Raw genomic sequence first — 16732 nt, forward strand, 5'->3', positions numbered from 1 at the left:
TGGGGTCCCTGCAGGGAGCCTACTTCTCCCTCTGCCTGTGTCTCTGTCTCTCTCTCTCTGTGTTTCTCATGAATAAATAAATAAAAATCTTAAAAAATGAAATGATCAAGCTTTTTTTTCCTTCTTTAATCTGTTGATAGTATACTTTAATAGATTTTCTAAGGTTAAAGATACTTTTGTTTCTGAGATATATGCAGCTTGGCCATTATATTTTTGTACATTTTGAGATATAGTTTGCATCAAAATTGGATATATTTATAACTGGTAAGCCCATGGTCATAAGTAAGACTGTTTTCTTTCTTTTCTACTGTCTAAATCAGATCCTGGTATCTGGTATCATATGGCCTTATAAAATGAGTCAGTTCCCCCCTGCCTTTTTCTACTTCCTAGAAATTTCCTTTAAAATAGGGAATATATGTTCTTCGTAGGCTTGGAAAAACTTGCCTATGTTTTTCCATCTGGGCCTGTTATGTTTTTGTTAATAAACTTTTTATTATGAACTATTTTAGATTTACAGAAAAGTTACAGAGAAAATACAGAGAGTTTCCCTATATTCCTCACCCAGTTTCTCCATTGTGAATATTTTATATAATGGTAGTACATTAACCCAAAGTAAGAAACCAACACTGGGACATTGCTATTAATTACAGTTTATATTATATTTGCAATTCCCCAGTTTTTCCTTTAGTGTCCTTCTATTGCAGGATCTGATTCAGGATCTCAGAGTGCATTTTTTTAAACTTTTATTTCTTTATTTTTTGATATTTTAAATTTTAAATTCAATTAGCCAACATATAGTACATCATCAGTTTCAGATGTAGTGTTCAATAATTCATCAGTTGCTTTTGGGAAGGGGATTACACTTCACCTTCCCGGGGGGGGGGGGCAGTATCTGCATATATTATTTAAAATTCTTCTGAAAGGAAATTTTTTCTCTTTTCCTCCATGTTTTTATTTGTTGATTTATTCATTTCTTTGCTTATATTGGTAAGGGCTTGTGATTTTAAACTGGATTCTAATGCAATACTTTGTTGCTTCATTTCACAAATTGTTTCATTTTAGGTAATTGAGTGCTCTTTCCATTGGCTTCTGGACCCTCCTGGGCATGCTCACATTCCCATGACTCCAAGATTGGACTTGAGCTGAAACCAAGAGCTAGGCACTCAACCGACTAAACCACCCGGGCTCCCCTCATCAATTTAAATATTATGTTTCAATGTTTTTTTGGTATATTCACAGAATTGATTCATATGGTATAATGTTTTCAAGGTTCATCCATTTTGTAATGGGTTATTGGTACTTTCCCCCTTTTTATTGCTGAATGATATTCCATCAAATGGATTTACTACATTTTGTTTATACATTCATCCATTGATGGGTGTTTGGGTTTTTGCATCTTTTGGAAGTTTTGAATTAATGCTACTATAAACATTCATGTACAAGTGTCTATGTGAATACATATTTTCATTTGTTTTGGGCAAATAGCTATGAATGGAAATGCCATTCATATATTTACCCAATTTTTAATTATCTGAGGAACTGCCAGACTGTTTTACAAAGCAGCAGGACAGAAATGTGTGGGGGTTTCAGTTTCACCATATCCTTGCCAACATTTATTTAATCTAACTTTTTGATTCTACTCATCCTAGTGGGTGTGAGGTAGTATCTATCTCATTGTGGTTTTGATACGCATTTCTCTGGTGATTAATGATGTCAAGCATCTTTCATATGCTTGTCTGTCACTTGTGTATCTCCTTTGGAGAAATGTCTGTTGAGCTCCTTTGCACATTTTTTATATACCCAAGTATTTAAACCCAAAAGCACCCTGAAAAATAGTGAAGGTCGTGGTGTGGGGAATTCATGGAGATTCATGGATCTAATGAAGGTACATCCTAGATGGTAGAGTGGCTGGTTTTCAGGAGAAATCTGGTGATTAAGACAGCTGAGAGGAGTCCTCTGGGTCAGAACAAGCATAGACTGTTTGAAAATTAAAATGAATATTAACAGAATAAATATTTTGATACATATTCACATAATCCATTTTCTAGACTTCTCTCTAATACTCTGTCACTGACATTTCCCTGAAGATGTATTTTTTTGAAAGATTTTATTTATTTATTCATGAGAGACACAGAGAGAGAGAGAGAGAGGCAGAGACACAGGCAGAAGGAGAAGGAGGCTCCATGCAGGAAGCCGGATAGGAGACTTGATCCCAGGACACGGGATCATGACCAGAGCCAAAAGCAGACGCTCAGCCACTGAGCCACCCAGGTGCCCCCAAAAGTATATTTTTTAGATTTTTTTTTAAATGTATTCATTCATGAGAGACAGAGAGAGAGAGAGGCAGAGACACAGGCAGAGGGAGAAGCAGGCTCCATGCAGGGAGCCTGACATGGGACTTGATCCCGGGACTCCAGGATCACGCCCTGGGCCAAAGGTAGGCGCCAAACCGCTGAGTCACCCAGGGATCCCCCCAAAAGTATTTTTTTAATGTGACTCTTTTTATTTTCTTATGTTAAACATTGGTAAATTTTGACTATAGCTTCTGTTTCAATTAATAGAATACCACAGGTTGTTTGAACTCAATTTTGAAATGATGTGTGCACCAAAGCTATTTTCAAGTACATTTCTGTTCCTAGATTTCTTAATTTAGCGAACATATTATTTTCACCATGGTACTGTGCTCCATTTCAATGTGTTCTCCATATAATGGCTGTAAGCTAAACTGTTTGGTGTTAAATATTTAACTTTTAAATTTACAAATAGAATTTACAATAATGTCAGATATTTCCATTTTTATAGAAGGAACTTCCAAAAGCTTTACCTTGGTAGCTATTTTTTTTTAATGTAGGTCATTATGTTATTTTTAAATGACAGATTTGTGCTTTCTTTTTCTTTCTTGATTGCGCTTTTTGCATTGTCAGGGACACTCTGAGAAATGTTGAATAGCAGCAGTAATAAAGGACGTTTTGCCCTATTTCAGATGTCAATGGGAATGCCTCTAATATTTCATATTAAAATTGTACTTCTGATTTCAAAAAGATACTACTTTTCAAGTAATAAAAAGGTGCCTTTGATATGGAGTTAAGATTTACTTTATGTAGGGTACCAATACTGAATTTTATCAAATGTTAAACCTGTAATAATAATTATTAGACTAATACCTTTTAAAAATGGGAACCACCTTTCTATTCTTGTATGTACCCAAGCAAATCCCCTACAATAATACATAAATATTCACTTTTCATTAAGATACAGAGCAAAAAGCTGGGTGATGTTTGGTAAATTGTTGTTGAGTTGGAAGTAGGAGGAACACCTCTGATCTTTGATCCAACCTCAAGAGTGTGAGGAGAGAGCAGCTCCCAGGCATTCTGGTGAGAGTGTCATCTTGAACAATTTTGATGGGTGGCAATGAGAAAATGTATGTGAAAATTATGAACGTAATTGCCCATTGACAAAACATATTCCGTTCTATGAATGTGTCCTGTAGACATACTCTCATATGTCTAATATTGACCCATATACAAGATTGTTCATTTCAGCAGAGTAGTAAGAGCAAAAGATCAGAAAATAAATGAAGCATCCATCAAATGAGACTGGTTAAATAAATTATGGTAACATTTATGGAATGGAATGCAGTATAGTCATAAGAACGATGAGAAAGTTCTTCATTCATTCAAGTGGAAAAATTACCAAGTTCTAGCATGAAACCCAAAAGGCTGTTTTAGAACAGAATGCCTGGTACACTAGCCATCTGTGAACTAAGAAGGGATTGGGGGCAGGGAATCCATACGTGTTTGCTCAGCCTCTAAAATATATCTGGAATTCAACTCAATTCGCCATCCTCTTTGCCACCACTCAGGTTCAGACTGTCCCCATCTCTCACAGGGGTGGCTGAACGGGTCACTGCTTCTGTCCTTGCTCCTTGAATGTCAACATACAGTTGTTTTTCTTGAAAGGCGTGTCAGATTATATGCCTCTTCTGCATCTCAAAGATTCCCCATCTTCTTTAGAGTAAAAGCCAGAGTCCCTAAGGGTGACCTACAGGATTTTCACTCCCCCAACCCTCTCTCTTATTGAATGGCCATACGGTCTTCCTGGAATCCATCAGGCAAGCTGGACATGTTCTTTTTTCCATGTTTTTCTGCCTGTTATTTCTTCCTGGTGCATAGTTGGTTTCTCTGGTTCCTTCAACTCTTGACTAAAAATCCATTTTCACAGTCTACCTTGACCTGCATTTCTAATATTTCAGATCACTCACATAGCACAGTTTCACATCCAGCTTTTCTACTTTATTGTTTTTCTTCATCATTATTTATGATTTTACTTAAAATATATATATATATATTTTCCTGTCTCCCCTCTTGGAATGAATGAAAACTCTAGGAGGGCAAAATCCTTTTGAGGAAAGCTTTATGTTTACAAGAACCTTCGATGCCTTCTCATAGTAGCGGCTCAGTATTTTTGAATGAATAACTGAGTAAATACATGACTGAATGAATATAATTAAAGAAGTCCTGGAAGACTACCTCAGAAAATGATAATATAGTTGGCTTTGGGGAAGTGAATTGGGTGGCCAAGGTTAGGTGGAAGACGTTTTTTTAAAAGATTTTATTTATTTATTCATGAGAGACACACAGAGAGGCAGAGACATAGGCATAGGGAGAAGCAGGCTCCCTATGGGGAGCCCAATGCAGAACTCGATTCCAGGATCCCAGGATCATGACCTGAGCCAAAGGCAGATCCTCAGCCACTGAGCCATCCAGGTGCCCCAGGTGGAAGAGTTTTTATGGTCAGTTCTTTTATACTATATTTAAAAATTTGATTATTTATCTGTTAAAATATACATAAATTACTCCAATATTTGAAAAACATTCCTTTAATTGGCAGACTGCCATTACTCAAGCAGTAAACCTCACTGGTTTATAATCTTTGTGTTGCCAATCCAATTACGTATAATGTTCTTTGATTCTAGTTTTAATTTAACTTTCTATTATGAGCGAGGTTAAGGATATATGAATGTATTTCAGTCACATGTATGTCCTGTGCACTGTGCACACATACTTTACTCTTTTCTATTAGGTTGTTGTCTTTCCATATTGACTGGAAGAAATTTATAACATTAGTGATAGGAGTTGTAAATGTGTTTTTCCATTTGTTGTCTTTTGACTTTCATGGTTTTTTTAATGCAATAATTTATGATTGTAGGTAGTTCAATTTATCACTTTTTCCCGTAAAAGTTAATTTTTTTTCCTTTAAATAAAATTCCAGTTATCTGTCCTTTAAAGGTTTGGAAGCTCTATGCTATGAAACTAATTGTGTTTAGGTGTTTTGTGGAGTATAGCTCATGACAACTCTTTCTGTTTCTTCTACTGTAATTGATGTGTTATTGATGTGTTTGGACTTCTCATATCTTCTGGCGTCGATTTTAATAAATCATACTTTCCCAGGAAAGCATTTATTTTATTCAAGCTTTCAACTGAATTTATACGAAAGTAGCTATTTGTCTTTTAAAGAATTCCTCTCTGTATTTGTGATTGTTTCCTCTTATTTTTGTTTTGTTATTTGAGTTTGCTTTTTAAGTTGGATGAAAGTTAATTCATTTTCTATTTTCTATTTCAAAGAACTAGATCTTGGAATTATTTATTAATTATTCCATTTTCTGTATTCTAATTCATTATTTTCTTTTTTCATCTTAATTTATTCCTTTTTGTTTTATGCATTTTTTGGTGGTAATTTTTATAATTTCTTGAGTTGAATGCCTAATTCATACATTATCATTCTTTCATTTAAAACACGTATTGAAGACTACCAGTTTTCCTCCAAGCACTGCTTTCACTGTATTTCATTGGGCCTGATATATAACATTTTCATTGTTCATTTTCTGAAGTTTTACAGATCAAGTTAGAGTTCCTCTTGATTTAAGAGTTGATTAGGAAGTGCTTTAAAATTTTTTAGAGGTAGGGCTTTTGTTTTCTGGTTTGATATTAATTTGCAGTCTTCATCTTTTTGAAATGTATTGAAATTTTCTTATGGATTAATAAATGGCCAAATTTTGAAAATACTACTTTCACGTGAAAGATCTATTTTCTTTGTCTTCTCTCTTCTTATTTATGATTTGTCAACTTTTTCTCTTATGGACTGAAATACATGAATGAAAGCATCCTTCCAATATATTTCTATTTATTTCTCATAATCTTTCTCATAGTTTTTGCTTTGTGAATATAAATTTGCTTTGTGTTTGTAAGAGTTACTCCTAAACTTCTTTTCCTTCTGTTGCCAATTCATTATAGCCAATCTTGCTGAATCGTGTTTCAGCTGTGTCTTATATCTGGAACATTTGTTTTGTAATCCAACTGAATTGTCTTTTTGTGCCTGAAGAATGCATGTGGTAGATTTCATTTAATGATATGATACAGATTTGGTCTTAATTATGTTATATACTTCATAATACATTTTCTGGTTTTGTAGCTTTTAAAACCTACCATTATGTGGTCTGTGTCTTTTGTTCTGTGGGTGATTTTACTAAGCATTGGAAAGATGTTGTTGTACCAGTTACTTTTAAAAAGTACAGATTTGTAATCCCTATATGCCTTTATTTTTAAAGATAAGTTCTCTTAATTTCTTGCTTTGGGAATGAGGAATTTTCTCCCCACTCATACATCACTTGATTTTGATTAATTATAACAAATGGTGTTTGCCCTGGAAGTTATGTGTTCAGAAGGATAGAAATGGGAGTGACATAAGGCATAATACATAAACTCATTTAATCTTCATAACCAATGTTAACCATCATTTTATAGATGAGCATACAGAATTAAGAAATATTTGAATGATACATATATTTAACAAAGAACTCATCAGAATGCTACATTCTACAAATTAAAAACAAAACTAAAGTACCAATTAAAAATGGGCAAAAGATTCAGTCCAGTGCTATACAAAAGAAGGGATCTGAATTTTCAAAAAGCATATGAAACATTGATGACCAGCATTGTTACTCATCAAGGAAATGGAAATTAAAACTCCAATGAGATACCACTATATACCATCCCCTCCTGATAATCCATGCATAAAATTTAAGCTTAAATTTTAATACACTTTAATAAAACTAAAATGTAAAAAAGGACCAAATATTGTCAAGGATGTTGATCAACAAGCTCTCGTACACCGTTATTGGGAAGGTAAATTGATTCAGCCACTTTAGAAAACCGTGTGGCCGTTTTTTTGAAGTTAGACATTTTCCTACCCTACCTGATCCAGCAATTCCAGCTCTAGAGAAATCAGCACATACATTCCCACAGATACTTGCACAAAAACAGTTCAAAGCACCTCTACTGTAATAGCCCAAACTGTCAGCAGTCCAAATGCCCATCACCAACAGAATGGATAAATATATAGACTGTGATGTATTTGTACAAAGAATACTGTCACCAATAAAAAAGACTCAACTATGGATATGCACAGTATCATGGATGAATCTCAGGCATTACCTTGGTTGCAAAAGGCCCAAGCACAAAAGGGTGTGATCACCAATCCATGGTGATCAGCATCACAATAGTAGTTAGTTACTAGGGAGAAATGACAAAAAGGATTCAAGGAGCTTCCTGGGGAGATTGAAATGTTTTCTACCTTGCTCTGTATAGTGGTATCATGTGCTTTATACCATTTGCAGATTATCTCAATTGAAAAAAACAAAAACACTGAAGGAGAAAAGAAAGTAAGAAGTTGAAGCCCCTGGCTACAGAACAACTGTAGCCAACCTTGGGTTCACATTCAGTCCTGTTTTGCTCCAGCCCTATCCTCTCCCTTTCTTCCCAGTGATCATCTCAGATGGTAGGACTTGTCACCCAGCACTGTTCACAGGTGTCATTGCACCATAAATCCATCTAATCTAGCCGCACATCACTGCTTCCTGGTCCTCAAGAGGATGAGGCTCGTGGTGGATGTCATCCAACCATATCACTGCCTGAGCAGCTGACCTCCTTCACAGGCAGGGGGACAGAATGTCGCATCAAAAAGTCACTGCAGTGCACTTTGCCTAGAATTAACTCCTAAGGAATAATAATGGGGCTTTTATGCTACGTGCATGTTTTCCTTTCCATTAAATCTCAGATATGCTGTTTGCTTTAGGATCCTTAGTTCAGGCTGCTTTGAAATCCATAGGGGGAAAGAAACCCTCCATTAAGTTCAGCGGCACAGCCCGGCAATGCAGCAGTGTTCCTATTTGGTTTTCCTTCTGTAAATATTTGTGCTCTCTCAGGCTAAGGAGTGGCCTGTGCTAGAGACTAAAATATCCCCATTTATAAATCCTCCAGGTGCAAGAGGGAAAGCCTGACCTTTCACCCTGCCCCTGCAGTGACCTCAACCTCGCTCATGTGGACCACCCTCCAGGCTACCCCTAATGCAGACCCATGATCATCTCTCCAGGTTGGCTGCTGAATCGCAGGAGAAGATGAACCTGAAATTGAAGGGTTATTGCAACACAGTTTTTTAATCGAAAGATGAAGGTTATTTAGCTTTTGTTGTTGCCTTTAAGCTTGTTAATGAAAAGATGAAAACTAGTATTGATGACAGTGAAGTCCAGTGTGCCCAGAAATGGAAGTTGATTTATTATAGAAATGAAACAGAAGACAAATGTGAGAGTAAGATGTGTAAGAAGATGATAGTAGAAAGAAAATTGCAAAAATCTGAAAGAAATATTATTTCTTATTCTATTTGGACCATTCATTTGGGTTTTTGAATTTCAGCTTCTTGCCCGAGAATTGTCACGTGACCCTTAATCCAAGATAAGAGGGCAGAATGAGGCTGCTGGACCCAGTTGCTTCATTATCTCCAACTGCGAGTTCCAGCTTACAGCTAAAAGAGTTTTGTTCATCTATTCAATAAACTTTTATTAAATGGCACAATATTTAGTTTATTCATTTATTTTTGAGACTTTGAATTTTCCATCTTCATACATTCACTTCCTCTTTCATTTCCCTAAATTCTTACCATGCTCATTCATATCAAAGCTGTGATAATCCATGCATTTCTAAATTACCTCTTATATAAATTGCCCTGTTAAACTTATGAGACCATGAGGAGGAGCAAATGAAGTAATCTTGATAAAAGCGTGTGAATATACTCTTAACTATTAATATATTTCAAAATGGAACCTAAGTTTAGACTTTTGTTGGAAAAGAAAACCATCAAAGACGTTAATTCATCTTTGTAAGTTTAGTAATACCTTATAGAAGCTGAAACAACAAAAAAGAGGGAATGGGAACTAACATGAGGTCAGAACTTTTTCTAGTAAGAAAAGTACAGTTGCTGAATTTAAAAACGCAATATACTTTATAAATGTTAGATGAAGGTCAAAAGCCACCAACAGAATGCTAAAATGTCTTGTCACCTTCTGGACTTCAAAGAAATTCTTAAAAAATTGCAAAGAGAAATATAGGACATAATTTCTTACCACTTTGCAATAAAACTAGAAATGAGTAACAAGGGGTGCCTGGGTGGCTCAGTGGCTAAGCATCTGCCTTTGGCTCAGATCATGATCCTGGGGTCCTGGGATTGAATTCTGCATCAGGCTCCCTGCCTCTTTCTCTGCCTATGTCTCTGCCTCTCTCTTTGTCTCTCATGAATAAATAAATAAAATCTTAAAAAAAAAGAAATGAGTAACAAATGGATAAGGCAAGTATGAAACAATAAAAATACATAGAAATTTAAAAATATTTTCTTAACTAGAATGTGAAAGTAAAAACTGCAATTATAGTTTTATAAAAGAATGTTTATCCAGCCATCTCTCTTTCTCTGGATGAGAGTGAGAAGTAGGGAGAGTGGGTGACACATCCCAACTGCTTTCATCTTTTGCCACATCTTGTTCTCCCAGTGGCAGGAAAGGTATAACCTATTCCATTTTCTTCTGTAAGCTAAGACCATCTTTATTAAATACCCTACAGTCTATCATTTGACATGATAAGAGAGGAGAAGAAGGATGTCAGACAATCTTTTCTCAAGACAGACATAGGTTTTGCTGAAAAATCCTAGCCTTCACTGTCAGAAGCTGAATGTCCATGGCTTCAGTCTTTTCATTTGAATTTACTTTGCAGCAGTTTCTGGTTACCTCTCAGGCAGGTGGGATGCCTCAATGAGACTGGAGTGAATGCTATGCCTTAGAAGGGCAAAAATGGGAAAGCCTACTAATAAATCCAAAAATATTACTTACTATTACATGTTCTTACTAAATAAGAAGAGTTATTCAGTGTTCAGTAGAAGAAACTAGATAAACAGCAATTAAGAATTGAGTAAATTGAGGAATCAGGAGAAAGGGAATAATAAAATAAGAGCAGAAGTGAATAAACCAGATAATGGAATTGATAAATTGTCAAAGAGAAAGTTCTTAGAAAGAGGTAATAAAACAGATAATGTTAAGGCGGTATGAATGTAGAAATTAGAAAATATATACAATAGGAAGAAGGGATGTAAAAACAGGATTTTAAGGATAATGAAAAGTACACAATACAACATAACATTTTATGATAGTAAATTTCAGTGTTGAAGAAATGTTTAAATTCTAGGAAAGTAGAGGTTGCCAAATTAAAAAAAATTAAATTCACAATAATAAATCTCGGATAGCCATAGAAAAATGAGAAGAAAATATTTAAAGAGGAAAAACCCTCTACCTCCTTTAAAAAGGGGCTAGCCACAGACAGTATTACAAGGCAGTTCTTGATTTTTGTGTGACCTTTATTCATGTTATAAAGTATGCTAAATCTTTAGGAAAAAAATTAAAAGCTTTCGTAACTCTGATCCTACAGCCTAACACATATAAAATAAAACTAGATGTAAGGATTAATTAGTATAAAAGAACAAATATCCTGAATAAAATGCCAACAAATTAAATATGCCAGTACATTTGAAGCAGAATTATATGTGACTGAGATTTATCATGAGACTGCAAAGACTGTTAAATAATAGAAAAACTAGGAGTGTCTGGGTGGCTCAGTCTGTTAAACTTCCAACTCTTGATATCACGCAGGTCTTGATCTCAGGGTCATGAGTTTCAGCCCCTCCATTCCCAACATGGAGCCCACTTAAAATAATAGAAAAACTATTAAGATACTTGATAATTATGCAAAATCAGAGGATTTTGAATTTGATACCCTCTATATGAATATCAAAATATGGTAGATAAAATTAACATAATTCACTACTGATTAAAGACTATAAATGAAGGAAACTTTTATAATGTCATAAAGAACATCTATCCTACACTATCATACATATGGTGTCATGCTAGAGATATTCTTCAGGTCAGAGGCCAGATTATGATGCCGGTATGACCACTTTTGCCCACATTTTTTCTGAAAGTTTTTCTCAATTCACTGAAGTAAGAAAACATCGACAAGAGAAGATATAATTATCAGAAATAAAGAGAAAATTTATCAGCCAATAAAAGGATGCATACCTGAAAAATAAAAAATAAAACTAAAACCATCTGGAGTTAGTAAGTAAGTTCAGAAGATGGCTGGTTGCAAATTAAGACTTAAAAAAAAATGTCTCAATGATCTGAAGGAAGAAAGATGTGGTTGTAGCTGCCATTGGGAATGGGGTCAAGCAAGATGATGGAAATAACAGCATGTTTGTGATGCTAATGGGCTGGTTTTGTAGACAGTGAACAGTTAGTGAAATTGGAACAGAAGGAATTGATGGGAAAATGTTGAGAGAGGAGGAGAAGGAAAAGACCCAAGACCCCTTGGCTTATGCCAATGAACACCAACCATCATGAATGAGCTAGAGGATCACCAAAAGGACTGTCAGTGAGGTTGCAGGAAGATCACCTGCTTTGGGCCAACAGAGGGGATGTTTTCAAGCAGGAGAAAGGTGAGTACTGCAGAGGGGTCAGAAATGAGGAGGCTAGAGAATGTTCTGGATTTTACAGTAGGGAGTTTTTTGGTATCCTTAGAGGCATCATTCTCAAAATGAGAATGATGATGGTCATGAGACCATCATGAGAAGAATCTCATTTAAGTAGGTTGAATAGTGAATGGGAGCTAAGTATAATCAGTGATGGCAGACAGCTCTTCCCAAAGGTTTTAATGTGGAGGGAAGGAGAAATAGGAGGATATAAGGTTTGGGATAATTTTTTTTCCCCAAGGAAGATAGAAACTAGATCATGTTTATTTGGTGATGAAAATCATCCATGAGGGCATTCATTGATTCTGCGGGAGAGAGGGAATCATTGCTGGAGGAAATGTTTGAGGATAGGAAAAAGAAGGGAACTTTTATAAATAATTAGAAAAATTACTCTTAGATATGAAATATGCAAATATATCTTGTTATCTCCCAATGAACCTCTGTAGTTTCCCAATGAAACTCTTAACATTGAAAATATTTACGTTGGTAAAATTGAATGCCTGAGCAAAGCTGAGATGACTATGAAAAATAACAATTTTGAGGAACGAGGGTCTCTATCGTATAAAGTTTCAATAATTTTTTCACATGAGGAATAAAACTGGTCAGTGGAAAAGAACACTGTATCTAGGACCAAACCTAAAATAATAAATAAGATGGTAGTATATGATACATTGGTGGAGAGAACAATTATTCCTTAAAAGTCATAGCACAATTTGTGGACTCAGAACTAGTGAGCCATCTGAACAAAAGCAAGATTAGATTGGGCTGCTAAATACCATTTATCTATCTATCTATCTATTTATTTATTTATTTATTTATTTAGATTTATTTTATTTATTTTAAAGAGAGAAAGCTCAAACACTGAAGGGGCAGAGGGAGAGGGAAAGAGAGAATCTGAAACAGACTCCCTGATGAGCGTGGAGTCTGATGTGGGACTTGATCTCATGACCCTGAGATCATGACCTGAGCTGAAACAAGAATCAGGTATTTAATTGATTGAACCATTCAGGTGCCTCTGCCAAATACCAGATTAAAACAAATTCCAGGGCAGCTCCAGTGGCGCTGCAGTTTAGTGCCGCCTGCAGCCCAGAGTGTGATCCTGGAGACCCAGGATCAAGTCCCATGTCAGGCTCCCTGCATTGGAGCCTGCTTCTTCCTCTGCCTGTGTCTCTGCCTCTCTCTCTGCCTCTCTCTCTCTCTCTCTCTGTATCTCATGAATAAATAAATAAAATCTTTAAAAACAAAAACAAAAAACAAATTCCAGGTGGATTAATGCCTTAATGGACACCATAAAATGCTAAAACAGAATATAGTGGGCTTCTAAGTATACTTTCAGTGGCAAATACATATGTAAATGGATTGATAGTGGATTATATAAAAATTTAAATCCTCATTTTCCATCCAAAGATGATAAACTCTATGTGGATATAAAAAGTATGATGTAGAGGAATATTTAATGACAAGGGAAAATAATCACAAGCATGAAAAATTATTAAGCCTCCAACGAAAAGATTATGAAAGAGTTTGTATTATTATACAATCCTTACTGCGCAATAAAAATATTGATATATGCAAAGGCCAGAAGAAAATATTTCAGAAAATAAATTAAGTAGGTTTATCTCATGGCACAGAAATCACTTATAATGCCACTTTCCGTTTTAGAGCCTTTCTGTAGTTTCCAACACAGATGCTGCTTTTGTAATCAGAAGATACGATAGTAATTTTTGGGTAATGTTTGAGCCAGTAGTGACTAGGTAGTTTATATTAAAAACAACGTCTTAAATACCAAGCAGCCTTATAAGAATCCTATTTGCCATAGGGATGCCTGAGTGGCTCAGTTGGTTGAGCGTCCAACTCTTGATTTCAGCTCAGGTCATGATCTCAGGGTCCTGGGATGGAGCCCCACATTGGGGTCCGTGCTCAGCACAGAGTAGGCTTGAGATTTCCTCTCTCAGTTTCTCTTTTCCCTCTGCCTCCCTCTCTCTCTAAATAAGTAAATAAAATCTGAAGAAAAGAATTATATTTGCTATATAGTTTTATTTTTTTTTTTTATTTTTTATTTTTTTCTCATTAAACTTTTGTTTTAATGGGTCTCAAAATTCTGTGACAGATTTTTGGTCAAGTTGTTTCCATTAAAAAGTACTGATTTTAAAAACTAATAACTTAAAACTGCCACACACGCACAAAAAAAAAAAAAAAACAAATGGTCCACAAAACATTCTCCTTTCCTTCTGAAGGTTTTACGATGCATTGTTATCATTAACCAGTCTTTTACTATTAAACTTAAATGGCCAATTGACACAAACAGTTCTGAGACCGTTCTTCCACCACTGATTAAGACTGGGGTGGCAGGTATTGGGGATAATATTCATTTAGCCTTCTGAGCTTTCTGGGCAGACTTGGTGACTTTGCCAGCTCCAGCTGCCTTCTTGTCCACTGCTTTGATGACACCCACAGCAACCGTCTGTCTCATGTCACGAACAGCAAAACGACCCAGAGGAGGATAGTCAGAGAAGCTCTCAACACACATAGGTTTGCCAGGAACCATATCAACAATGGCAGCATCCCCAGATTTCAAGAACTTGGGACCATCTTCCAGCTTCTTTCCGGAACGACGATCTATCTTTTCCTTCAGCTCAGCAAACTTGCAAGCAATGTGAGCTGTGTGACAATCCAGCACAGGTGCATATCCAGCACTGATTTGGCCTGGATGGTTCAGGATAATCACCTGAGCTGTGAAGCCAGCTGCTTCCATTGGTGGGTCATTTTTGCTGTCACCAGCCACGTTGCCACGACGAACATCTTTGACAGATACGTTCTTGACATTGAAGCCCACATTGTCCCCAGGAAGAGCCTCACTCAAAGCTTCATGGTGCATTTCAACAGACTTTACTTCAGTTGTAACATTGACTGGAGCAAAGGTGACCACCATACCAGGCTTAAGAACACCAGTCTCCACTCGACCCACTGGGACAGTTCCAATACCACCAATCTTGTAGACGTCTTGGAGAGGCAGACGCAGGGGCTTATCAGTTGGACGAGTTGGTGGCAGAATGCAATCCAGGGCTTCAAGCAGTGTGGTTCCGCTGGCATTCCCATCTTTACAGGTGACTTTCCATCCCTTGAACCAAGGCATGTTAGCACTTGGCTCCAGCATGTTGTCACCATTCCAACCAGAAATTGGCACAAATGCTACTGTGTCGGGGTTGTAGCCAATTTTCTTAATGTAGGTGCTGACTTCCTTAATGATTTCCTCGTATCTCTTCTGGCTGTAAGGTGGTTCAGTGGAATCCATTTTGTTAACACCAACAATTAGTTGTTTTACACCCAGTGTGTAAGCCAGAAGGGCATGCTCACGGGTCTGCCCATTCTTGGAGATACCTGCTTCAAATTCACCAACACCAGCAGCAACAATCAGGACAGCACAGTCAGCCTGAGATGTGCCTGTAATCATGTTTTTGATAAAGTCTCTGTGTCCTGGGGCATCAATGATGGTCACATAATACTTGCTGGTCTCGAATTTCCACAGGGAGATATCAATGGTGATACCACGTTCACGTTCAGCTTTCAGTTTATCCAAGACCCAGGCATACTTGAAGGAGCCTTTTCCCATCTCAGCAGCCTCCTTCTCAAATTTCTCGATAGTTCTTTTGTCTATTCCACCACATTTGTAGATCAGATGGCCAGTAGTGGTAGACTTGCCCGAATCTACGTGTCCAATGATGACGATGTTGATGTGAGTCTTCTCCTTTCCCATTTTGGTTTAGGTTTAGCGGTGGTTTTCACGACACCTGTGTTCTGGCGGCAAACCCGTTGCGAAAAAGCTGCTATATAGTTTTAAAAATTAAATGAAAACCTTAAATAATGTAAATTAAGTATCAGGGATATATATATATATATATATATATGTATATATGGAGATCTATCTATCTACCTACCTATCTATCTACCTGAGGGCTAGGATTATATAACCCTGGCCTTGGAAAATACATAAGTGTTGGATAATTTGGTATTTGTTCTGTTAGGTGCAGGGGTGGGGAGGGGATTTCCTTTGAAGGGAGTCCATATTATTAATGTTTCAAGCACCTTATTAGTTCCTTGTGGCCATTGTAACAAATTACCACAGACCTAGTGACTTAAAACAACAGAAATTAATTTCATCATCATTCTGGTGGCCAGGAATCTGAAGTCAGTATCACAGGGCTGAAATTAAGGTGTCAGCCAGGCTGCCCTCCCTCCAGAGACTCTAAGGGAGAATCACTTCCTTGCCTCTTCCAGCTTCTGGTGGTTGTTGGCATGCCTTGGGTTTGTGGTTATCTCACTCCTATCTCTGTGGTCACCTGGCTTCCTCTCTTCTGAGCTGTCATCTCTCTCTGCCTCCTTCTTATTATAAGAGTGTATGCTATCACATTTAGGTCCTGTTTTGATAACTCTGGACAATCTTTTCTCAAATCCTAAATCACACCTACAAAGTCCTCTTTTCCTCTATGCGGTGATATGCAAGGTTCTAGGAATTCAGATGACAATGTCTGGGTGTAGGACATTGTTTAAACTGCATAGTTACCCTGAAATGTGCTTAGTTCTGGAACAAGTCATGAGGCTGATCTTTGGGGGCAAGGGGTGGTTTCATAATCTTTCTGAGGCACCAGAGAGCAAAAGTCCAGTGGGATAGTTCTAGTGTGGAAAGTGAACTATCCCTAGGTACATGGATGTTGGCCCACTGAGACCCTGATCTTCCACTTTCTGAGGGAGGCCAGGGGAGGTGTGTATGTTGTTAGCAACAATTAGTCTGGGAAGCAATTTCTGGGCAGTTGCAGGAATATGAATT

The 16732-nt window shown here is 36.8% G+C and overlaps 1 pseudogene; it reads right to left on the reverse strand.

The window, feature by feature from the left end:
• Nucleotides 1-13938: 13938 nt before the first annotated feature.
• On the reverse strand, nt 13939-15723 carry LOC140594729 (elongation factor 1-alpha 1 pseudogene; annotated as a pseudogene).
• Nucleotides 15724-16732: the final 1009 nt, after the last annotated feature.

This window comes from Vulpes vulpes, chromosome 12 (genome assembly GCF_048418805.1).
Source record: "Vulpes vulpes isolate BD-2025 chromosome 12, VulVul3, whole genome shotgun sequence".
NCBI lineage: Eukaryota > Metazoa > Chordata > Mammalia > Carnivora > Canidae > Vulpes > Vulpes vulpes.